The 24,733-nt window shown below is 37.5% G+C and overlaps 1 protein-coding gene and 2 long non-coding RNA genes across 3 annotated transcripts in view; 2 read left to right on the top strand and 1 right to left on the bottom strand.

Annotated features, from left to right (window-relative positions):
• Window positions 1-24,733, top strand: part of LOC129728622 (inactivation-no-after-potential D protein) — a 1,023,112-nt gene that overhangs the window by 995,503 nt on the left and 2,876 nt on the right. The window lies entirely within an intron of this gene.
• Window positions 5,995-9,056, bottom strand: LOC129727486 (uncharacterized). Its single transcript, XR_008728540.1, has 3 exons — window positions 8,157-9,056; window positions 7,789-8,093; window positions 5,995-7,704 (listed from the first exon to the last, which is right to left on the bottom strand). It is a non-coding gene; the product is annotated as an uncharacterized LOC129727486 (long non-coding RNA).
• Window positions 21,762-22,445, top strand: LOC129727490 (uncharacterized). The gene is made up of 2 exons (XR_008728542.1): window positions 21,762-22,151; window positions 22,231-22,445. It is a non-coding gene; the product is annotated as an uncharacterized LOC129727490 (long non-coding RNA).

Here is a 24,733-nt window from a genome sequence, read left to right as displayed (position 1 = left end):
ACCTTCACTTGCCTCCAATCCTGCGGTACAATGTTTTGCACCAGGAACTTATTGAACAAGTTCAACAAGCGCCTCTTGGCATTGCCGGGTAGATTCTTCAACGAGTTGAATTTGATTCTATCTAACCCAGGCGCGTTATTGTTACAGGACAGGAGGGCAACTGAAAATTCTGCCATCGTAAAAGGTGATTCTATCGCGTCGTGGCCCGGAGACGTATCGCGAACAAGGTTTTGCGCAGGAGCAGAGTCCGGACATTCTTTCCTGGCAAAATCAAATATCCACCTACTTGAAGACTCCTCGCTTTCGTTGACCGTTACGCGATTCCGCATTCTTCGGGCTGTGTTCCAAAGAGTGCTCATTGATGTCTCCCTCGACGTCTTGTTTACGAACCGACGCCAAAATCCGCGTTTCTTTGCCTTTGTCAAGCTTTTAAACTTGGTATCAAGCTCCGAATAACATTTAAAGTCGTCGGCATCATCTGTATCCCGGAAGGTCAGATACGCGTCGGATCATTGCATGTAGGCATCGGTTCACACTTTGTCCCACCACGGAGTGGAAGGCCGTTCTTTGATAGTTACGCCAGGGTATTTCTTCGTTTGGGCTTGCAACGCGGCGTCGAGAATCAAGCCCGCGAGGAGGTTGTATTCTTCAAGCGGCGAATGATGTTGAATCGAATCGACCGTTTTTGAAATCATTTCCTCGTATAACTTCCAATCGACATTCCGTGTGAGGTCATACGGAATATCAATTGGTCGCATGCGAGTTGAACCGTTAGTAATTGAAATAAGAATAGGCAAATGGTCGCTACCGTGAGGATCGAGGATTACCTTCCATGTGCAATCCAACCCGAGCGACGTCGAACGTAAGGATAGATCCAAAGCGCTTGGGCGCGCCGGAGGTTTCGGGATACGTGTCATTTCACCATTGTTTAAAATAGTCATGTCGAAGTCATCGCAAAGGTTATAGATTAAAGAGGAGCGGTTATCATTGTATGGAGTACCCCAAGCCACACCATGAGAGTTGAAGTCTCCCAAAATCAAACGTGGCGAGGGAAGAAGTTCTATTAAATCAAAGAGCAGCCGTTGCCCAACCTGTGCTCTGGGAGGAATATATATTGAGGCAATACAAAGCTCTTTACCTTGTATTGTCATTTGACATGCGACAACTTCGATGCCTGGAATCGAGGGGAGGTTAATACGATAGAAAGAATAGCACTTTTTAATCCCTAAAAGTACTCCTCCATATGGGGTGTCTCGATCAAGGCGAATAATATTAAAATCATGGACGTTGAGATCAATATTTGAAGTAAGCCAAGTTTCACAAAGGGAAAATGCATCGCATTTGTTTTTATTTATCAAAACTTTAAACGAATCAATTTTTGGTAAAATACTTCTACAATTCCACTGTAAGACAGAGATAGAATCCTTCATATACGCAGTTGAATTAGGCATCGAAGGATACAATCGCTGCAAGGAGGGGCCATTGGGCAGTCAACTGCTTCAAAAATGATCTAACTGTTGGGAGGAATGCTGTAAAAAAAATTTTAATTGGATCGGGTACATTGAAATTTTCAAAAATCCAGTCCACAATGTTAGAAAATTTCACTAAACCAGAGTTTGTTTCATCAACTGGATGTGCAAAAGGAACAACTGGGGTTTTAGATGTTCCTGGCAGTGCTGGGAACTCTTTCTGGGACTTTAAATTTGCCAGCCCAGGAGGAGTTTGCTTCGGTTTTTCCGCAGCACTGTTTGGTTTGTTCGTACTTTTCATTACACTTTTGGAAATCTTAGGACCTTTACGGGGAAGTTTAGGAGAAGAAACATTTTTCCTCTTCCTAGACGCCCCAGGATTGGCATAAGATGTTCCCGCTGATGAATCGTCAGAATCGGTTTCATCAGAGGACAACAGATCAAAGGGGTTCGATGTTATGGTTGAAATGGTCACGGTCTTCTTCAGCATCTCAGCATAAGAACGCTTTGAACGCTCCTTAAGTGACCGCTTGATTTTATCTCTGCGCTGCATGTACACCGGGCATGTGGAGAGCTCATGCTGGTTTTCCCCACAGTGAATACATTTTTCAGCATTAACACTGCAAGAATCTTCCGCATGAGTCTCCCCACACAGATCCGGCAAACGTAACGCGAAACGAGTCTGACGGAGTGTAAACTTTTTTACCGCCGACGAGAGACATGGACCGCAATTGCTTACAATCCAAAATCTTCGCCTGTGTTTCAGTATTTTTGAAGCAACCGGTTGCGCTTTTTAGGATACACTCGACAGACAGACTCGAATCGGTTATGACACCGTCGATCTCCACGTCTCGTGCGGGTATGTAAACGCGATACTCGCGTGTGAAGAGCTCAGAGCAAGCGATAGCATTGGCCTGTGCCAGATCACTGATCACGACACGGAGCTTGTTAGGTCGGACCTTGGAAATTTCTGTCACGGCCTTGTACCCCTTCGTCAGGTCTTTAGAAATTTGCAGTATGTTTAGTCTCTTTGAATTCACTCCTGCCTTTGGACGAAAATAAACAGTATAGCTGCCCTGTTGAGATCCGTCCGGGTAAAGCCTGGGGCGAGGGGGGACTGGAGAATGAACAGAGGAGGGGGTAACAGAAGGGTCAGGGTCAGGGGGGTTCGGGGATGGTGGCACGGGAGGCGAGGGATCTATATCCATCGCGCTAAATGTAGCGCACTAGCGCACTAGCGCCGACAAGAACACGTACCTATTTACTTCTTCCTTCCAGCAGTGGTTGTCCGATCGTTCGAAGCTGCACCCAAAGCAGCCAGCAGCACCAGTACAGCAGCACCAATACAGCCACCAGCAGTGAGCCGGGTGTGAGATCAGCACAGCGACACGACTCGACTGTCAACTGATGGCCTTGAACTCGAAAGATCTATTCACTGTGCACAGATCAAAACTGCAGCTGGTATTTTGCACCAATACAGCCAAAGTTGCGAGCCGGGTACAGAACGTAGCGACACAACTTACAATCTAGTTGGCCTTTAGCGCGAATAATACACCCTTTTGTTTGGCTATTTGTACACATGGACCGGATTGTAATAGAACGACCACTTTGCACGTCCGTTTCTGTCAAGTGTTCGACGCGGAATGTAGAGAGGCTTTTGTCGAGGATGTTGTCATTTTGATAAAACCAATCATTTCAAACGATTTGTTATTTGACTTTGATCATATCCTATGGCCGATTCGTCGTGCATTTGCAGACTTTGAACACATCGCAAGAAATCAATGAATTTGGGACGTTCAAATAGTACGATACCACTTTTAAATTATGTTGAGGCCAAATATTTCGATCAAAGCAACTATAGTTTTAAATAGTCTTTGAATTTCTTCTCTTTCCATAACTTTTGAGCCACATATCAAATTGTTATGAAGTTTTCTGTTAGGGAATTAGAATAACGTTCTACGTCTTTCATAAATTACGTCTTTCATAAATGTCACCATGTACCGTACCGATCTTAGCTAATGAATCTGCCGTCTCATTGCCCTCAATTAAACAATAAGAAGGGATCTATATTAATGTAACCTGTGATGCGATTTCGGATGAAGTACTCATATGGTCGCGTATTTTATTTAAAAAATACGAAGAACTCTTTATACTTTTTATCGATCGGAGAGCTTCAATAGCACTGAGGCTGTCCGTAAGGATGAAGTAATTGTCCTTAGGCAAATTTTCAACAATACTTAATGTGTACTGAATAGCAGCCAGCTCTGCGACATAAACAGAAGCAGGGCTTTCGAGTTTGTAAGCGACGGATAAATTATTGTTATAAACACCGAAGCCGGTAGATCAAAAAAAAAATAATTTCTCACGTTGTCTAATCAAATAATTAAAAGCTGGATCTAATGCAAATAAAGTAGTACCCTTCTTCCTAGCCATTCTTTCTGGAACGATTTCATAAAAAGCTCTAAAATTCTAAACAATTAAAGTTTATAATTAGGTATATTCGAAACATGTGGAAGTGGTCAAAGCGGTCCTAGCCACTAAATTCTATATATTACACAGTGTCGGGTGATGGGTTTGGAAGTAAATATGATTAATAACCAATTTCCCAAATCTTTTATTCGTTTATATATAGACAAAGAGAGAGTTATCGCAAAGCCTGATGAAAAACGTTATTTTTCGTCCTTTCTTCTGGAGCAAATATATATAATGCTGAGTTTCTTCCGACACGTAAACATGCGACATAGAGCTGTCCATGTGAGAAGCATGAATATTCGAGGTTAATGCCACAAATTGTCAGTGACTGTCCTTGGGTCGCGAATGCGAGACGCAGACGTTTAAATTTGAACGGTAAGTCGGTAAGGATAACTGGGATACGCGGGATTTATGCGACTTCTCCTTTGTAGTTTCCTGTCAGAATTGTCGCTTCAATGACATTTGCCATTAGCTTTTTTACCACAAGCCTAGCGCCATTGCACAGTCGAGGTTCATTGATATTCCGCAACATTATAATTACCGATCCAATCTTCAACCGCAAATTGTAAGGAGATAGGCCGGGCAATTCTAGTGAATTCAAAAGTTTGGTAGGATAACTCACAACGTCGTCTTGGTTAGAGACAGAATCCACCGATTTTTAGGAATGTAGTTGGCCGTTAATTTTACCTTGAATTATGATGTTCAATTCATCTACATCTTCATTTTTGGCGGCCAAAATCGCACGTTCGCTTAACCAGAGATTGTTTTTCATAATTTTGCGCGATTTTTGGGAACATTTTTTTGATGAGTTTAGCTTTAGAATCTGTCAGCTGACAAAAATCCGTGTGGAATGTTAAATAGCGGGTTCAAATGTCAACATAGATTTTTCTATTCCCTCTACCTAACAACTGCTTCGAAAACATTACAGTTGATTGGTCGTTTTGTAATGCAACACGCATGTTAAACTGCAAGGCGCGAAGGTACCTACAGACGCTTGAAATGAAATGGTAAGTTGGTCGGTAATGTCGAGATACATGAAACTTCGAAAATTAACACTTAATCTGTTTATTGAGGCAGACCTGTCGCTTCAGCACAGTGCAATTGAAACTTTGCAACATTATTGTTGTCAATTCAACTTTCAACAACTAATTGTGAATCCTGAGATTTGTAGAAATGCTATAGTGCCTATTTAATGGAACATAAACAAAAAATAATGTTTTTTGAGGAGCAAAAACTGCACGTTCATTTTACCGGCTAACATAATCATTTCAGCATGAGCAAATATGATCTTCATCTATCTATAATATGATCTAAGTCAGTGTGCATTTTAGAGAAAATTGAACAGATTGATTAGATCCGAGTAATGGAAAATCAAATCATCGCATTTGTAGTGTTATTATTGTTTTATATTTTCGTTAAACTGAATGCATAAGACGATTATTTGTAACTTTGCTTAAATAAACCAAGAATTTGATTTATACAATCAAGCATATGCTCTTAAAGAAAATCAAAGCCACGTTGAGAGTATTCACATGCATTTCGAGTTTGTTTTTGCAATAGTGCTACCACGCTATAGCTATTTTGCACTAAATTTATTCGTTTTAAGCATTCGTACTACATCAAAACTACACATATCTTTACCGCTGAAAAATGTGTAGTAGGCAGCGAAAACGAATTTCACATTATATGTGAATCATTAACAGGTGCTTGTTTACTCAACAACGACGCTACAACAGCTTGCCTACCGCTCATAGCCTGCAATCATAGTAATCTAATGACGTTGTTCTTGGAGTGAAAGGCGGGAAAAGGCGAATATATATATATATATATATATATATATATATATATATATATATATATATATATATATATATATATATATATATATAAATATATATATATATATTTTTTTTTTTAACTTTATCAGTTGATTATTGTTATTTTTATGGCCTATTAACTCGTCGGAGATCAAGACAAAACAAACACAAAAAGAATCAAATCCGTGACACCATCTTATTTTTATTTAATAGGTAGATTTAATACATAACGGTTGCTTAAGTTCGATTACAATCAAATAAAATGGGAACGTATAGTGCAGCAAAATTTTGAAACCACGTGTTCAATCATAATTCGTCAGTTAACCCTTAACTAGCCCGCTTATATGATAATAATATTGATCAAATCGGTTGTGTAGTTTCTGAGATAATGAAGTTTCGTCATTTTCACATTTCGGTACATTACAGACGAAGTTACAGTTCGATTACAGTAAAATTCAATAGGGTGTTATGAGGCAGCTAGACTTTTCATTTGACACTATTTTTTTGGAAATCTGGTCAGCCATCTCTGAGAAAAGTGAGTGAGTCCAAGAATTCTTCGGATTATGTTCCTTTTCATAGCTGTATTTCACATTTACATAACACATTCACATTTTGAACATAACAGGCGAAGTAATAGTCCGATTGCAAAACAAATCGGAAGGGTCTTATGGGGCCATTTGACACTGATTTAATGATAATCGGTCCAGCCATCTCTGAGAAACATGAGTGAGATTAAACAGTCTCCAGAACACGTTTCTTTTTATAACTTTTTAACCACAAGTTCAATATTCATAAGATTAAAAAATTAAGGGTTTTTGAGGTAGCTCGTTCAATTAAACCAATTTTGTTCAAATCGGTTGTGTAGTTTTTGAGATAATGATGGTTATTTTTACATTTTGATACATAACCTCTAAACTAAAAATCCGATTACAATGAAATTTAATAGGGTCTCATGGGACAACAAGACCTTTCATTTGCAATAAATTTCATGGAAATAGGTTCAACCATCTCTGAGAAAAGTGAGTGAGAATAAAAATCTGCACATACACACCCACACACACACGTACAGAAAATGCTCAGCTCGTCGAGCTGAGTCGAGTGATATATGCCACTCGGCCCTTTGGAGCACTTTCATACTTTCGGTTTTGCAAGTGATTGCTATACCTTTCTAGGAGAAAGGCAAAATCATTTTTATTTAGTGTAATTAAACTAATCGAAGATTGTAAATGTTTACATTAGATAGCGTAAAGTGCCATTCCTTATTCATGAAATGATATTTTGACGTAAACTTTCAACATTAGATATCGGATTTTTCACCATTGTTGCGCGCGTTGCGCTTATTGATGTATCCATATTTTACCCTCTTAGCATTTCACCGCTACTGGTAGGCCACCAGGTTCTCTTTGCTTATGGTAGCAAAACGTTCTACCAGCGGCCATTAAAACAGATGCTTACAAAATACGACCTTGGCCGTGGCTGGCACAGCTGATCGCAATAGCTTTGCAAAATTCAGAAACAGAAACAGTGTACTCGAGAATTAGTACAACTGACTAGCTTTTGTATGCAACGTGTGTGCGCGCTATTCGTAGTTACGCTCTCACGCTCTTTTTATATTTCTTCTTTTTTGCTAGCGATAACGTAGCCCCTAATTTCCGTACTTGCAGTATGGCTACTCGTATGCTAGATTTCTCACTCTGAATAGTTATGTGCGCAACTCTGTGAATGTGCGTTTTCGTTCTATAATTCGTTTTGCCAGCGGTGTTGCCGTCCGTTTGCTTCCTGCTTTGCCGCTTTAATTATTACGTTGGGCAAGTGAACGAAAATCGCTTGCGTGCACTTTGTCGTCCTGAGAGCTTTATTGCTTGCCGTTTGAGAAATAAAATCACCCGCGCAGCCGCGGCGATTGTCATACAAACTGGCTTTCCGACTCAAGTAGACTTGCTAACCTGTAAATCAAAATAATTATGAACCAATCGTTTTTACATGTAAACGTTATAAAAAGGTCTGGGCGGCCGTAATGTCTAACATACGTCATGGCATCTTGGGAATGTTCTTGCATATATCGTGGACTTCCGACACAAGTGGACGGAAAAATTGTCGACCAATATCGTGGACATTCCTATCTGAACTTATTGCATCTCGCAAATGAACGTACTCCTCGGACCGCAGTTTGACTTGATTGTTTAAGCGCTCAGTCTCAATTTTGACGTACATGTCCACCACATACTGTTGAAACAGTCGACTATATCGCAGTAAATGGTTATCAATATCCTTCCTTATCATCAAACGGTATGAGTAGAAATTCATTGAACTACCTTCTTGTTTGTTTTTTCGCCTTTAACAAAATACATTAGTATTATACTGAAACTTATTAAACATGAATTAAACAGGTACTCACCTATCGATGGATTAATCATTCTTATTTGGAAATGATATCCATCCTCTCCATAGCAGAACAAAAGTGGATATTGCAATGAGTCGTACGAACGATGGGTTTCATAGACACGTTGCAATTGGCCATCAGTGCGTTTTAAAACGATGTCACGGGATTCAGCGTTTTCACCAGAAATCACAACAGCTATTTCATCCATAGTAGTTGCATTAAATTGCCGTTCATGACTTCCAGTCGGACGTTTAACCTGCAATTCTTGTAGTTCTTGTACTTCTTGTAGTTCTCCAATGATCTGACGCTTCATAGCACGGTTGATGGCGCAACGCTTATCAATTTCTGTATCATAATTTCCAACGAAATGTATTTGAAGGAATTTATGATCTTCATTTGTCGGTGGCAATAACGATCCTGTTCTATGGTGAATTTGACCTTTAACCTGAAAACAGTTTTAGATTAATATAAAAATGGGTGAGATAGTCCTAGTACAGAGGACATCAAAATTCCGTTAAAACGTTGACCAACTAACAACGTTTCAGTTAATATATTATTTTTTAACTGTCCACTGTTCAACGATAGATTAATTCAATAAAAATATAACTTAAACGTTGAGTTCAATCCACTTTCTTCAACGATATTCGCTCCGAAAGACGTCATTTGAAAGCAGTTATTGTATTTATGAGCATTCGGTAAAAACCTAAATTAATCCACCTAGCGGTCAAACCCAGCCTTTCTCATTCAGACTTATTGTTTGTAAAAATAGATTTGCATGACCGCTTCAATCCAATAAATGTATATTCATTCTTTAGGTTCTAAAAAAACTGATGTTGTAATCTATACATATAAAAATGCAGTCCGATCTGTCTGTCTGTTTGTCATATAGGCTCGAAAACTACCGAACCGATCGACGTGAAAATTTGTATGTAGGGGTTTTTAGTGCCGGTGAAGGTTCCTATGATAGTTTGAGACTCCTCCCTCTTCTGGAAGGGAGGGGTCGCATACAAATGAAACATGAATTTCTAAATTCTAAAACTAAATGGAACCAAATTTTGGTGGTAAATGTTTTAGTGGTAAAAATTATGTCCATAATGTTTTGACAACCCTCCTTCTTTTGGAAGGTAGGGGTGTCATACAAATGGAACACAGATTTCTGCACATCCTGAGAACTAACCAACTAAATGAAACCAAATTTGGCAGGTAAATGTTTTTAGAGGTTATAAATATGTGCATAATGATTTGACACCCCTCCCTTTCCTATAAGGGAGGGGTCCCATACAAATTAATAAGGCTGTGCGAGATTTCGAATGATTATGTATAATTTCGCAAAACTCGAAATTTTCCGAAATTTCGCGAAATTTCGGTTTCGCGAAATTGCCGAAAAATTTCGTTGAATTTCGCTAAATTCCGCCTAAAATTTCGCGAAATTAAACTTCCAATTTCGACGATCACGAAATTTCGCGAAATTTCGGACCAAATTATCGATGCACATTATTACATTATTTTGGTTTGTGCTCATTGCGACTATAAATTAAATTGAATATATCTCAACAGATATCTGGTATACTAAGTCAGACATAGAAGAATAAACTCTCAGCCGGTAATTTTTGTTTTTAAAGACAAAACCGTAACATCATGCGGGAGGTATTTTTAATTCACGCAGAGCATAAAATTCATGTCATCACTGAAGTCATTAGGGTTTGCAATCCCGGGAACGATTTCCCGGGAAATAGCTTTTCCCGGGATTGCCGGATCCCGGGAACAGAAATATTGATTCCCGGGATCCCGGGATTCCCGAGTTCCGGTAAAAATTTTGTAAGATTCACTATAGTTTCCTATGCAATATTGCAATAAAATTAAATACGTCAAACTAGTGCGACCTGAAATAAATAATTCAATAAAACTAGAAAAGAAGATTTGCGACGCAGTTTATTTAAAAATATCACAATGGCATAGCAAATATATTTAAATGAAAAAAAAAAAAAAAAAATAGCGAATAGGTTTGCTACCGCTCAAGTAAATATTTATTGTAGTGTAAAACATATTTTGCTCAAAAAATCCGTACCGAATATAGCAAATATTTTCCGCGTCCAATGCCTGCCTAACACTCAGTTTTAAACAAACTGAAAGAATTGGACACCAGTTTTCAATTAAGTGTAGCAAAAGCTGTAATCGGTGATTTGAAAGTATTCTAGAAATCGAACATCAGCGGTGATTCAGCAGACTTGAGCAAAGTTTTACAGAAGGAAATAACATTTTTAAGTTTAACGGAAAATTGTCAGCGGATCTGAAGCGATTGTTTGACGACATGAAGACCCTTAATTCTCCTCTTCTGCAAATATATGCTACAGATCGATTACGGATTTTTCATGTTAACTTGAATAGGTTTTGTATTTTATTTGTCTTTTGTTTTTCATGCGAATTGAGAATGAAATTTTAAATATTTTTTGTGTTATCTTTGACTGATAAACTTAATTTAAAATCACATTTTGCAAAAAAATTGTCTGTTCCCGGTTCCCGGGAATTCCCGGGAAATGCGATTTTTCATTTCCTTTTCCCGGGAAATCGATTCCCGGGAATATTGCAAACCCTAGAAGTCATATTCGAGGAATTTGAAGCCGTCCAAATGCGCTACAAGGTATCTAGTAATTTGTTTGTAGGAATAAATTGTACGCATCTTTTACGTACATCAAAATGTTGATATATTTGCAGCCCACAAGGTTAAAGAGGTCACTTTTTGTCTTTCGTTTAGGAGGGCATAGCAATTTCTGTCAAAACTAAAGCTCTGAAGCTCTATCTTACAGGCCAAATGTTCTATGCTACTCGACTTTTAAAAATTTTCATGCGTTTTTTCGGATTTCTCTGTGTTAGAGGACTCCTCTTCGCACACCATAGTGTATTTGAATGTGTTTTTTCAGATAGTTCATTGCTATCACTAGGCTGAACAGATATCATGCCTTAAAGTGTGCAGATCGATGTGTCGAGCAGAAAAAGTTGTAATTGCCTGAATTTTTAGTATTGTTTCAAAACACTCTGACTTCAAAGTCAGCATAGGTTTCAAAATTGCCAGGTACCTTATCAAAAATATTTTGAACGTGTTACCAAAAAAGTATACTTTATCGATGAATGAATAAAAAGTACATGGTTCGCTCTCGTTGAACACATAACTGAGGAATGTTACTCTTGTTTTAGGGGACACCAAATTTTACAATGTCAAAAACAAGTTCAGATTATAGCATAAAAGTGATTCTGACTTTGCACTTAACGAATATACAAGGTAGAAGAAAAGAAAGGTTAGAAAGAACGAGAAATAAGAGAACGAGTATGATTACGAACAACTTAATTGAGTAAAGAGAAAACTATTTGTTTGTTGCACTACAACATTCCATTCTAACTGTTGATTGGTTGAAAGAAAAATAATTTTTGGTTTGTTTCAAAGGGCCCGTTCCCAAACCACGTAGTCATATATAGGGAAACGGGGGGGGGGAGGGGTTATCAAAAGACCACGAAAAATCACGCGGGGGGTGTGGGGGTTATCGAATAGACCACGTAGTCTTTTTTCTGACTCATAATTTATTATTGCCACTAAGTCAAGACGAAGCTTCCGCAATTTTTTAACTAATAAATTCATTTGACACGACTAATTAATAAGAAAAGCGTATTTTAAATTACTTTCAGGTAAGGAAATTATTATATTTGTTAAAGACAATGAAATATTATCAAAAATTCAACAACCATTATCTATTTGTTATTTTGGTTTTGAGGAAATGATATTACTGAAAATTCTATTTACAATTTGCGCAATAACAATCAGTTTTCTTCAACCTTCATTTTTTAAATAAATTTTTCATACTTGATTGTACATATATTTGCATATATCACAAAACAAAAGACCACGGGGGAGTAGGGGGGTATAAAAGGGATCAAAATATGACCACTTAGTTTAGGAATGGTCCCAAATGCATTTTATTATTTTTGGTGTCGCAGAAACTCACAGGGCATATTTTTTTAGGACAAAATTATTTTCAACAACCTTACCAGAGACACTAGTTATGCCAGTCAAAGAAAAAATAAATTTAATCTCCAATTGGACACTCTGTGGGTAATTAAAATATTTTTATAATCGAAACAGTTGGTTTGAATGGCATAGTGCCTTTGGCAAAGTTGTAGATAAAAATATTGTCCTTCCAAAAATAAACATGTTGTAATTTTTTTTAAATATAACTTTTTTTTGACTTCTTCATCGCTTCGGTAATTTTTTTGTAATTTTTATACAAAAAAAAGATTTTTTAAAAATAAGCTTTTTTATATTAATTTTAATGTTTCTTTTACATTAAAAAAAAATAATTTTTTAGAGTTTTTTCTATCGGAAAGATAAAATTACTGTCTAAAACTTTTCCAGAGACGTCACACTGATCAAAAAACTTTTGGCTCTGAAAATATTTATAATCACAATAACCCTCCCAAAATAGCATTTTAAATAGCTTCTCAGCCTATAGAAACGTTTATGCAAAGTTTAGGCCAAATCTAAAATGACAAAAAATATTGAAACTGGGACATTTTTTGTGGAACTGCTCAGTTCAAAAGTAATTTTAAGTTATACTAAAAAATGTGCAAAAATATTGAAAACTTCAAAGTTTACAGAATAGTTAACTTAAATTTTGTTTTCCTCGAATTGATAAAGATGTCACTTAGTCTAGTCTGACTAAACGATGTTAAAAAAAATTCAATAACACTGGTCGACAAAAGCGGAAAAAAAGTTGCCCTCCAAAGGTTTTACAGCTTTTTAACCATTCCTGTGAATTTTGCTGCTTTTAGAGAATGCAGAAATGCATCAGAAGGCCGCCGAGGAATTGCTTATCGGATTCGTCTCTTTTACGTTTGCATAGGGAAAAACTCTTTGGAAAAGTTATCTTTGCTAGGGACACCAAAACTCACAGGAATGGTTGAAAACCTACCTACCATCTCTCATGTTTTCCAGTTCGAGCTTTAGGACAAAACTTGGATTTTGAATGATGAAAGTGCTATGAAAGAAGGATTACTATTTTAAACATAGTTGCATTCAAACCAAAAGAATCAGTTCAGAAGTTTATTAAATTATTATTTACAAGACATTTCGAGTTTGACCTTTATATCATTTGTATCTATCGCGCTACTATTACCTGCAATATAATCTGTATAAATGAATGCATCAAGATTTTAGTTTTTAACATTTTTGGTTTTCTCGTCAATGTCGGTTTATCGATATCTGAATACCTACGTTACTCTTCGTCGACCAGGTAAGCACCTTGCGATCATCTGCTGAAGGGTACTTCGTTAGCGTACGCTCCAACGTTACAAATCATTGTAATGCTATGTTTCAGAAACATTTATTTTATTTTTCGAAATTTCGCGAAATTTCGCGAAATTTAGAGACCAATTTCGTTTCGTTTCGAGAACTCGAAATTCACCTTGATTTCGTTTCGACTAATTTGGCGAAACCGAAATTAAGGGTTAATTTCGTTTCGTTTCGTTTCGACACCAGAAAAGCCAGTTTCGCACACCCCTACAAATTAAACTCAAATTTCGCATAGCTCAAGAACCAATTAAGAAAATACAACCAAATTTGGTATGTGAATGTTTTTTAAGGGGTTATATCTACCAAAAAAAATTTTTTTTCGCCATTTATTTTTATTGGCCTTAATTATGCTAAAACTATCTAAGAATCAAAACCTACATCGCCCAAGTACAGATCTAAACTCAAAGTCCGTTTAAATCAATTTTTACCGAACAACTTTTATACTCCGAAATCACATTTTTTGTTTAATTTGGCGATGCTCGTTTTTCTTTTTATTTCGAGGCTTTGTAAACTAGCAGAAGTTACCTACGATCGTTATCGTGTTTCAAATTTGAAGTATAGAGGTCTCTGCATCAATTTCGACCGTTATAGCGTCTCTACAGCACGTTTTTACTCACAATTTCCCTTTGTTTAGTCGATCAGCCGTTCTCGTTGTGTACATTCTTTGTTTGAGTTTTTCTATACTTTTAAACTGTGAGTTATATTCAAAAGTATTTAAATATGAGTGATAAGGCGCAGCCATACATCAGATGACAAAAAGGAAGAAGTAGAAAATAAAACCTAGGAAGGACAATTTTACGGCGCAGGTATAGCTGACTGAGGGTAAAAAAATTATTAGGAGCTTTGTTATTGCGATTCTCAAGATTTATAGCATTTTGAAACTTTAAACGCGTTTTTCTCAAAACCATGTTTTCAAAATCGGCGAGCAGTAGAACTGAAAAAGTTTACATCCGATTGACTTGAAATAAAATTACTTATCCGATTGACTTGAAATAAAATTACTTATAAGACTGTAGCTTCTTCATTAGATTATCTAGTGAAGTACACACGATTTAAGCGATTGATTAACAACAACTAAAGTTATAAACAACCAAAGTCGATTTTTTTTTGTCGAAACAGAACTTTTTGCCTTTCTCCTAGAAAGGTATAGAAATCACTTGCAAAACCGAAAGTATAAAAGTGCTCCATGGCATATATCACTCGACTCAGCTCGACGAGCTGAGCAATTTCTGTATGTGTGTGTATGTGTGTGTGTGTGTGTGTGTGTGTGTGTGTGTGCGTGTGTGCGTGTGTGTGTATGTGCAGGTTTTTATTCTCACTCACTTTTCTCAGAGATGGCTGGACCGGTTTTCATGGAATTAATTGCAAATAAAAGGTGTTGTTGTCCCAAGAGACCCTATTAAATTTCATTGTAATCGGATTTTTAGTTTAGAGGTTATGTATTAAAATGTAAAAATCATGAAACATCATTATCTCGAAAACTACACAACCGATTTGAACAAAATTTATTTAAAATGAACGGGCTGAAAAACACTTAAATTTTGAATTTTATGAAGATTGAAGTTGTGGTTCAAATGTTATGAAAAGAAACGTGTTCTGAAGACTGTTTAATCTCACTCATAGTTCTCATAGATGGCTGATGTATATTTTCGATCAAGCATTCCAATGAACGTATGGTTTTTGCTGGAGAACCATGGACAAATTAAGAAAAACGTGTATTTTCCGAAATAATTATAATTTTTCGAGCTTAAATTATAAATAACTCGAAAACCAATGCCTTTAGAATGTTTACTACCGAGAGCTTTTTGATTCAAAATGACTCTCTGCATCTTTTAAAATCATCCGAATACAAATGTTTTGAAAAATAGAGTTTTGATAAAAAAATTAATCTTACATAAAAAAATTATTTTTCATTTCTCCATCCTACACTTTTTTTTTAAAGTTGCGTATTAACGTAAAGTTTCTTTAAAAAAAAAAATAAAAAAAAATTCTATTCTTTTTTTTCAAATTGAAATTTGATGTTAATTTTAATTTTTTTTGGTCAAAAAAATTTTTTTGTACAGTGGATATTTTTTTTATGATGCATTTTTGATTCGCAACAACTCATTCTCAGACAGTTTTTCTATACAACCAACGGTTTCTGGGCTACAATGCTTCGAATAAAACCTATGCCAAAAGGCATACGCCCTTTTAGAATGTAACTCATGGGTGTAAAAAATCTCTCCACCTGTGTGTGTTTCATTCAAATCAAAAATGGTCGATCAAATTTTCGCGTATTTCCAGGCGATTTGAAATAATTTTGCTCTAAATTGAAATTTAATGTTTATTTGTATTTTTTTTTTGGTCAAAAAAATTTTTTTTGAACAGTGTATAATTTTTTTATGATGCATTTTTTATTCCCTACAACTCATTCTCAGACAGTTTTTCTATATAACCAACGGTTTCTGGACTACAATGCTTCGAATAAAACCTATGCCAAAAGACATACGCCCTTTTAGAATGTAACTCATGGGTGTAAAAAATTTCTCCATCTGTGAAAAATGCTCAGTTTGCTAAGCTAAATACGTGTGCGAAGTTTCATTCAAATCAAAAATGGTCAGTTAAATTTTCGCGTATTTCCAGGTCATTTGAAATGTTTTTGCTCTGCTACCAGTAAAGCGATGATTAACGTTCTCGTCCAAGGCGTTCATATTACCACCTCTCAATGTTCATTTTACCCACACGTGTCCATTACCCCCAAAAAAACTCTTTTTAAAAAAGCTCAAGAAAACTTCGAAAAATACTATATTAGAGTATCTCTACCTATTTTTTGCATCAATCATTAGTTGCTCAATTAATGTGCGCGATCGACTCATGGTTTTAGTTGATTGTGTGCATTGTTGTTGTTTAGTTGATTGTGTCCATTGTTGAGAAAATTGAGTGATAGGTTAGGGTGTCCATTTTATCACCCCTTCCCCTGTGGTACTTTCTTTTAGATAATTGCAATGTTTTGTCAAGTCAAGTGAACAAATCAAAAGAAAAAAATTAAAGAATTCAGACATGTAAGGGGCCGTTCCTAAGCCACGTGGTCATAAAAAGAGGGACGGGGAGGGGGATGGGGGTATAAAAAGTGTCAAAAGACCACGAAAGACCACGCATGGTGCTGGGCGGTTAAGAAATGTGACCACGTCGTCTGTTTTCCTGACTTATTTATTATTTATTATTTATTATTATTATATTATTATTATTTGCATTCATCTGACATCAGGGTCTACATGAATATGACTTAAACTAAACAAACACGTTTGTGCGCAATAAGCGTTGTCTAAAACTATTTGTACTCAGAGAAAAGTCGAATAAGGTGTACACATTGTTAAATAAAGAGCACATCATACGTAAAGGTTCATTCTGACCATATTCGGTGCGTCTAAGATCTAACCTGATAAAATCAAAACTTCTTAGATTACGCGGTGGAACATTCACATTAACATGCGCTAGAATACGAGCTGAATCTATACTTCCAGTTAGCAGTTTTTGTATGAACAATACTCTTTCCAGTTTACGCCTCCTTTCCAACGTGTCCATTCCCAGAAGACGGCAACGATTTTTATAGGGAGGCAGTTCATTGGGATTACTCCATGGAAGAAACCTAAGTGCATAACGTACAAAACGCGACTGAACTGCTTCAATCCTTGATGTCCAGACATCAGCATACGGACTCCATACCACAGCAGCATACTCCAACACAGATCTGACCAGCGAGTAGTAAAGCGCACGAAGACAATAAGGGTCTGTAAATTCTTTGGAGATCCTGATTATAAACCCTAGATTACGATTAGCTTTAGCTATTACAGCGGAATAGTGCTCCCTAAAGGAGAGCGTCGTATCAAGATGCACTCCAAGGTCTTTGATCACAGACACTCTCTCTACCTGTTCGCCTCCAATCATATTTTTTCTACGAGTAAATGAGATCACAGAACATTTGTTCGTGCTGATGACTAGCTCGTTAATTCTACACCATTCAGTGAAAATGTCAACAAGTTTTTGAAGCTCTCTACAGTCGTCGATTGATTTAATGATGAGATAGATTTTCAAATCATCTGCATACAGAAGTCGACACCCTCGCGGAAGTATCGTGCACACGTCGTTGAAAAATAAAGAGAAAAGCAGCGGGCCAAGGTTGCTGCCCTGTGGAACACCAGAGAGATTTGTAAAATAGTCAGACTGAGCGGCTCCAATCTTCACAGACAATCGGCGATCTATCAAGTATGATTTAACCCAGTTAACGAAATTAGGTGCAGCTCCCATCCGTTCAATCTTTGCAAGAAGCAAATTATGATCAACGCGATCGAATGCAGCTTTCAAATCTGTGTATATGGTGTCTATTTGGGCTCCTTTCTCCATATTTCTTAAGCAGAATGACGTAAATTCCGTTAAATTAGTAACTGTTGATCTTCCGGCGAAAAATCCATGTTGGTCGCACGAAATGTGATTTTTAACTTCATGAAATAAAACTTTGTTTACAAGAGTTTCAAGCAACTTAGATCCTACACATAGAGATGTTATTCCGCGGTAATTGGATACATTCTCACGATCACCTTTCTTGAAAACAGGAAATAATATGGATTTTTTCCATTCATCAGGGAAAGATGCTTCAGCCATTGATTGATTGCAAATTGATGTTAGGGGAGCGCAAAGTGCAGTTGCACACATCTTAAATATAATTGGTGGAATACCATCGGGCCCTGGCCGACAGGAGGATTTCAGTTTTTTTATGGCAGCATTAATATCCGTTTCAGAGAATACAATATTTCGCATTTCTAGTACTCCCTCTGGTACATTGCAAATAGCAGCGGCTACGTGCTGTGGAGATGCAGCCTCCGCTTTGAAGACACTAGAGAAATGGCATGCAAATAGTGTGCATATTTCACCAGGAGTGGCCGCTGAGTCTGTCCCATAAGTCAAAATTGACGGAAGACCATTCTCCTTACGTTTTTCGTTTACAAACGCCCAGAATCTTTTGGGGTTTCGCTTTAGATCGTTTTGCTTTCGCCTCACATGCAGTGAATATAGCAGGCGATTATAGCATCTATACCTATTGCTGGCAGTTTGAAATTCACGTTTGGCTATCATATTGCGGTTCATAGTGTAATATCGAAGAGCCCTAGCTCGACTTCGCTTTAAAGTCCTGAGTAGATTATTTGACCAGGGAGGACATTGAGTAGGACGGGGAGCAGGAACATGAAGACGGAACAAATCCAAAAGAGTGGTAGTAAAAATTTTGACCGCGTCATTGATATTATTTGCTGTGTACAGTGGTGTCCAGTCAGTTTGTGTGAGAGAATGGCTTAGTGCTACAAAATTTGCTTTTCGAAAGTTAAACTGTGGTGTCTCTACAGGATCTACGAAGGTAACTGCCTTCGGACAGTTTAATGAAGCAGACAGAGGAGGGTGTAAAATATCCATTTCAACAAGTGGTTCTATGGCTTCCGAAACACTGCATTGCCTAGCGGCAATCTCGTTAGCAAAAACAAGATCGAGTATAGCATTCTTGTGATTCACAACCAGATTCAACTGCTTCATACCAAGAACTGACATGCCATCAATAAGTACAGAACTAGAGCTACTAAATGTTGATTCTGATGGATCAGGGTATATATGGCCATTGGGGGCATTTTTCCATTTAAGTTTAGGTTGATTAAAATCGCCGAATAGGAGATGAGAGTCGTGTGGCCCAAGAGAATCTGTAACGTGACTAACACTTTCGATATGTTGCTCAATATACGTCGGATCTGCAGCGTGATTACAGCCAGGAGGTAGATACACCACACCAATACAGACATCATGACCATCAGTAGATACGCGAACCCATAGTTGTTCCAATTTGCTGTCTGTTGAGTTTGCTACAACATTAGATTTCAGCTGGTTCGTAACGGCAATCAGAACGCCACCACCGCGTTCTTTCCCAGTAAGCTCAGCATCACGATCCTTTCTATATACAGTATAACGATTTCCGAACAGCAGCGCCGAAATGAACTCCTCGTTCAGCCAGGTCTCGGTGATAACAATCACGTCGTAGTCCGAATATTCGGTAACGGCCAGGAAGAAGTCGTCTATTTTTGTCCGGAGACCGCGGACGTTCTGGTAAAAAATCCGTAGCCCAGGATTAGTCTCAATAACGGGTTGGTTTTTCGATGGATGACTAGAAGGTGCGGGAATATCAGGTGTTGAATCGTTAAAATCAGTAAAATACTTGCCGATGCTAGCAAGCTGGAAGACCCCTTCCCCATACTCAAACACAGGACCGGGACGGCTGGTGAGCGCAGGCTGCAGAGGCACGACTGTGATGAGCGGGTCAGGGGCTTCCATATTGCTTAATTCGGTGCGTCCCGGGCCGGATCCTAAAAACACAAGTTGGTCGTCAGTGGAATTCGTCAAGTCGATTGAAGCGGGGAAGTCTTTATGCGACGATTTGTCTAAGCATAGCGTTGTCTGGTCACAAACATCCATCGATGATTTCACGGTTAATTTAGAGTTGTAGCGTGTGTACTGTCTGAAGCTGTCGGTTGAATTCCATGTATGGTGCGAGGCAATTTCGGTGCATTCGGTCCCCAAAAATCCTTTGCGCTATTCCGTTCCTCAAACAGACGAAAATAAATTCCTTTTGGCCAATTCTTAGCATCCAGCGCAACCTCTTTGAGCTGGATATCAATGCCAACTTTAAAAGAAATGAACGCAAACGACCTTATGTCAGCGTCTTTTTTCACAAGTTTGCGAACAACTGGCTGAGCCACTGGCACACATTCTTTAATGAGCGCAGTAATTTCATCCTCAGTGACATGCGGGGCAATGCGCGAGAGATAGATCCAACATTTTTCTGTCGGTTGCGGAACTGTGTCAACCAAATTGGAACAATTTTCAGCCGATTTTGTTCCACCCATCAAGTCCGATAGAGTTTTCGGTCGTCTGGGAGTTTCAGTCGGTGAGACAACTCTAGGCCGTTTATTTCTACGAGCAGCAAGCGGGTTCGCTGGTGTTACACTTGCCAAAAACTTATCGGAAATCGAACCGATGAATGTGTTAATTTGACCAAGCTCGTTTCTAACATCATTCATGCAACAAGTGATCGATTCTGCAACAGAAGTTATAGCAGCAACGGCAACATCGGAAGAATTGTTTGCCTTTAAATTCTCGACAGAATGCATGCAATCGTTACACAGCCAAAGCAGGTTTGATTGTCCATTGACAAAATCTAAGTTCGCTCGAGCCCAACCAATACATTTAGTGTGTGCCATACAGTCACACAAGTGGCATTTGATCATGTTGAGGTTCTTTATAGACTCACAGCATTTGAAGCAGTTTTTTCCATTTCTGAGGGAGTTTTTGAGAGGCTGATTGCATAACTGATGGCGTATTGATAACGGCTTGCGCAACTTGCAGTGACTAAGCACTGATGATCGAATTAGCTTGGAGTGGTTATTCACAGAGAGCGCTAGCAAAGAAGACGAATTGCGCGGGGCGGGTAGAGCCGATGTCAATGCAAAGCAAAAGCAATTATCACTTTAAACAAGTTCACTCAAAATATAGGTAGAGCACTACACTTCACTATCTTCACAGAAAACGATATCGCAGCAAGTCAACAAACTAATTTATACGAGTATGAAGGCTTTAATACAGTTCAAAAATCAGCAAAATCACGGACACCAAAATAAGCACAATAACAATACAAGCAAGGTTGCCAGCTTAAAATTTATTGTTACCACTAAGTTACCGAGTCAAGAAAGAAGCTTTTGCAGTTTAGAAATGTAGAATGTACTAAAAGTCATAATGAATGAATAATTAAAATGTAAACATTTAAGCGAATTTTTGGCATTTGACAAATGAAAAGACCACGTGGTTAATTCGACAGGGAGGGGGGGAGGTTTGGCCATAAGACCACCATAGACCACGGAGGGGGATGGGGGTATAAAAAGTGTCAAAAGACCACGAAAGACCACGCACGGTGCTGGGCGGTTAAGAAATGTGACCACGTCGTCTGTTTTCCTGACTTATAATTTATTGTTACCACCAAGTTACCGAGTCAAGAAAGAAGCTTTTGCATTTTAGAAATGTAGAATGTACTGAAAGTCATAATGAATGAATAATTAAAATGTAAACATTTAAGCGAATTTTTGGCATTTGACAAATAAAAAGACCACGTGGTTAAATCGACAGGGGGGGGGAAGTTTGGCCATAAGACCACGATAGACCACGGAGGGGGATGGGGGTATAAAAAGTGATCAAAATATGACCACGTGGTTTAGGAACGGCCCCTAAACAATAACATACAGAAGGCCTTGGAAAAGTTAACAAAAGTGATGAAAAAATATAGAAAAATTGAAAAGCGAAATGAAGAGCTCAGCAAACGCAAACCTTTGCTTAAAAATCTCTTCAACATTAATTTAATGCCTGTACAGGAGAAACCATTTACAGAAATCGAAGGTTTACCAAACAACGATCCCCTTCCAACATTCTCGATTGAGGCCGTCGACAGTGGTTGTTTGTTTACTAAATTTTTAGTGTGCACACTATGGCCTGCAGGATTAGTAGGTGGCAGCGTCACCGGAAGAAAGTCCAATATCCCAGCTGGAAGCTCAAAATCAGGGATATCCGAACCATATGTTATGCAAACTCCATTACAAAAGGAGAAGGTAGTTTACATAAAATGTATGAGTATATCAACCAAAATAATTTATGTTTGTTCAATTGCTTTTTGATTTGCTTTCTTAGATCGTCTTTTCGAAACAAGAATGCATATGGGAGATGGACCAGCAGTTTTTTCCAGAAAAGCTCAAGGTGAAAGTTCACTAATGACACGAGTAATTGCGAACACGCTGCCAGATGCGATTCGGTAAAAATATACAGACATCCAATGAATATTTATTGTTTTTTTTTTAAGATTCATTTAAAGATTACACGAAAATACAAATCAAAACAAATCTAAATTTAAATTGCTTTGAATAAAAAAACTAATTTGGATAACAGCCATATAACTAGTTTTGCTATACCTAAAATATTATCCAGAACACTCCTGGAATACTGATTCTGTTATACTGTTTCTGTACCAGATCGACTTGAACTGTCCTACAGTACGGTCGCATTTTACCAACAGCTCGAGGCTTAGACTACCGAGAGATATTAAAATTTTGTTTTTCGCTTTCAACAGGCAATCTTTTTAAAGGACTACCTGTTGAAAGGCAAAGTTATAAATTTGTTTTTAAAGTTAACGAGTGTTTAGTGAATTAATTTGGTTTGAGATATTTCTACTTAAATTCTATAGTGAAGTGAAAGTGTAGTGAAGTTGTCCAGTTATGCCTGGAAAAAACAAAAAAGCTCGCTTTGATGCGGCATCAAGGAAACGTGAGGCATCTCCAAGTGACACTGAAATTTCGACTAACAGGTATGATAATCTTTCTTCTGTTGGGGATCTAGAATTCCAAACTTCTCATACTGAGCATAAAGCCGTTATGAAGAAGGTGTTGTGGTATTGTGGTATTTGTAGCAAACTTTAAAGCATTTCGATCAGAACTTTCATCATTTCTATCGAATGTGAAAGCTAATTTTCAAATTGGTCGCCAAGGCGAAATTAGTATTTTGGCCGAATCTTTTGATGGCCATAAACATCTTTTACAGTATTTGAATGAAAAGATGTGTAAATTTTACTCTTTTGATGCCAAAAACGAGAGACCGTTTAAGGCTGTGTTGAAAAGTCTCTCAAATGATCAAAGTATTGATGAAATCAAAGATTGTTTGTCAGAATCACTTGGTTTTGCCCCCAACCAAGTAATTTTGATGAAACGAAAGGCGAATGCCAAAATTTTTCAAACTGGAATACACCAGGAAAATTACTCAGTGCATTTTGATCGTACCAAAGTACATAATTTAAAATGTTTAGAAAAAGCACGTGTTTTATTCAACGTGCGAATAAAGTGGGAAAATTTCAAGAGACATGGAGGAATCCATAATCTTACGCAATATCGGAATTGTCAAGCCTATGGTCATGGAACTCGAAACTGCCATATGGCTGCAAAATGTATGATTTGTGGTGACACTAGTCACACGAAAGATATCTGCCCCGTGAAAGAGATCACTAATAGTTTCAAATGTGTAAATTGTGGGGGAAATCACAAATCTAATTTTTTTTAATTGTCCTGTAAGGTCAAAAATTATTGCTTCCAGACAACGTAGGAATTCTAAACAACCTGTTGTCAATGTGGGTAATCAAAAGACTTTCAGTACTGTTCAGGCATCACCAGCACTTTCATTAGCAGGTGTGTCTGTAGGTAATAATTTAAACTCAGATAACAAATTTCAGAAAGGCTGTTCATATGCCAGTGTCCTTTCAGGTAATATTTCAAATTCAAACAGTAACAAACCATTCGTGTTTGGTGCTGAAAAGTCAGCCAGTATTGATTTAGGTAATCCAACTCCCGAAAAGATTGAATACCTACAACAATCCATGCTGCAGCTAATGTCCGTTTTGTTGAACTGTAACTCGATGTACGAGGCTGTTCAAGAAGGTATAAAATTTACAACTAATATTGTTATGAAATTGAAATTCAGCAATGATTTCAAATAATGCTGTAAATTTTCTAAATTGGAATGCTCGCTCTTTAAAAGCGAAAGAGGATGAATTTTTCAATTTTTTAACAGTCCACGATGTGCATCTTGCAGTTGTGACTGAAACGCTTTTAAAGCCAAATATTAAACTAAAAAAGAACCCAAATTTTATAGTTCATAGGTTCGATAGAATTGATGTTGCCGGTGGTGAAGTTGCAATAGTTATCCACCGTCGAATAAAACATCGTGTTTTACCCCATCTTGAAATCAAAGTTATCGAGAGTTTGGGAATTGAAATTGAAACAAGTATTGGCATTTTATTTATAGCCGCAGTGTATTTGCCTATTGAATGCACTGGTGAGCAAAAAATTATTTCAAGGGAGATTTGCAAAAACTCACAAGAAATAAATCTAAATTTTTGATCATCGGTGATTTTAATGCGAAACATCGATCTTGGAATATTGTTCAAAGCAATTCCAATGGAAAAATATTGTTTAATGATTGCTCGGCTGGATTTTATGCAGTTTTATTTCCAAATGGTCTTACATGTTTGTCTTCTGTTAGGAATCCATCTACAATTGATTTGGTACTAACAAATCAAAGCCATTCATGCAGTGATTTATTAACTCATGCTGACTTTGATTCTGATCATCTTCCCATAACATTTTCTATT

This window comes from Wyeomyia smithii, chromosome 3, assembly GCF_029784165.1.
Source record: "Wyeomyia smithii strain HCP4-BCI-WySm-NY-G18 chromosome 3, ASM2978416v1, whole genome shotgun sequence".
Taxonomy (NCBI): Eukaryota; Metazoa; Arthropoda; class Insecta; order Diptera; family Culicidae; genus Wyeomyia; species Wyeomyia smithii.
Note: the sequence above shows the minus strand (reverse complement) of the source record. Positions and strands in the feature narration are given on the sequence as shown.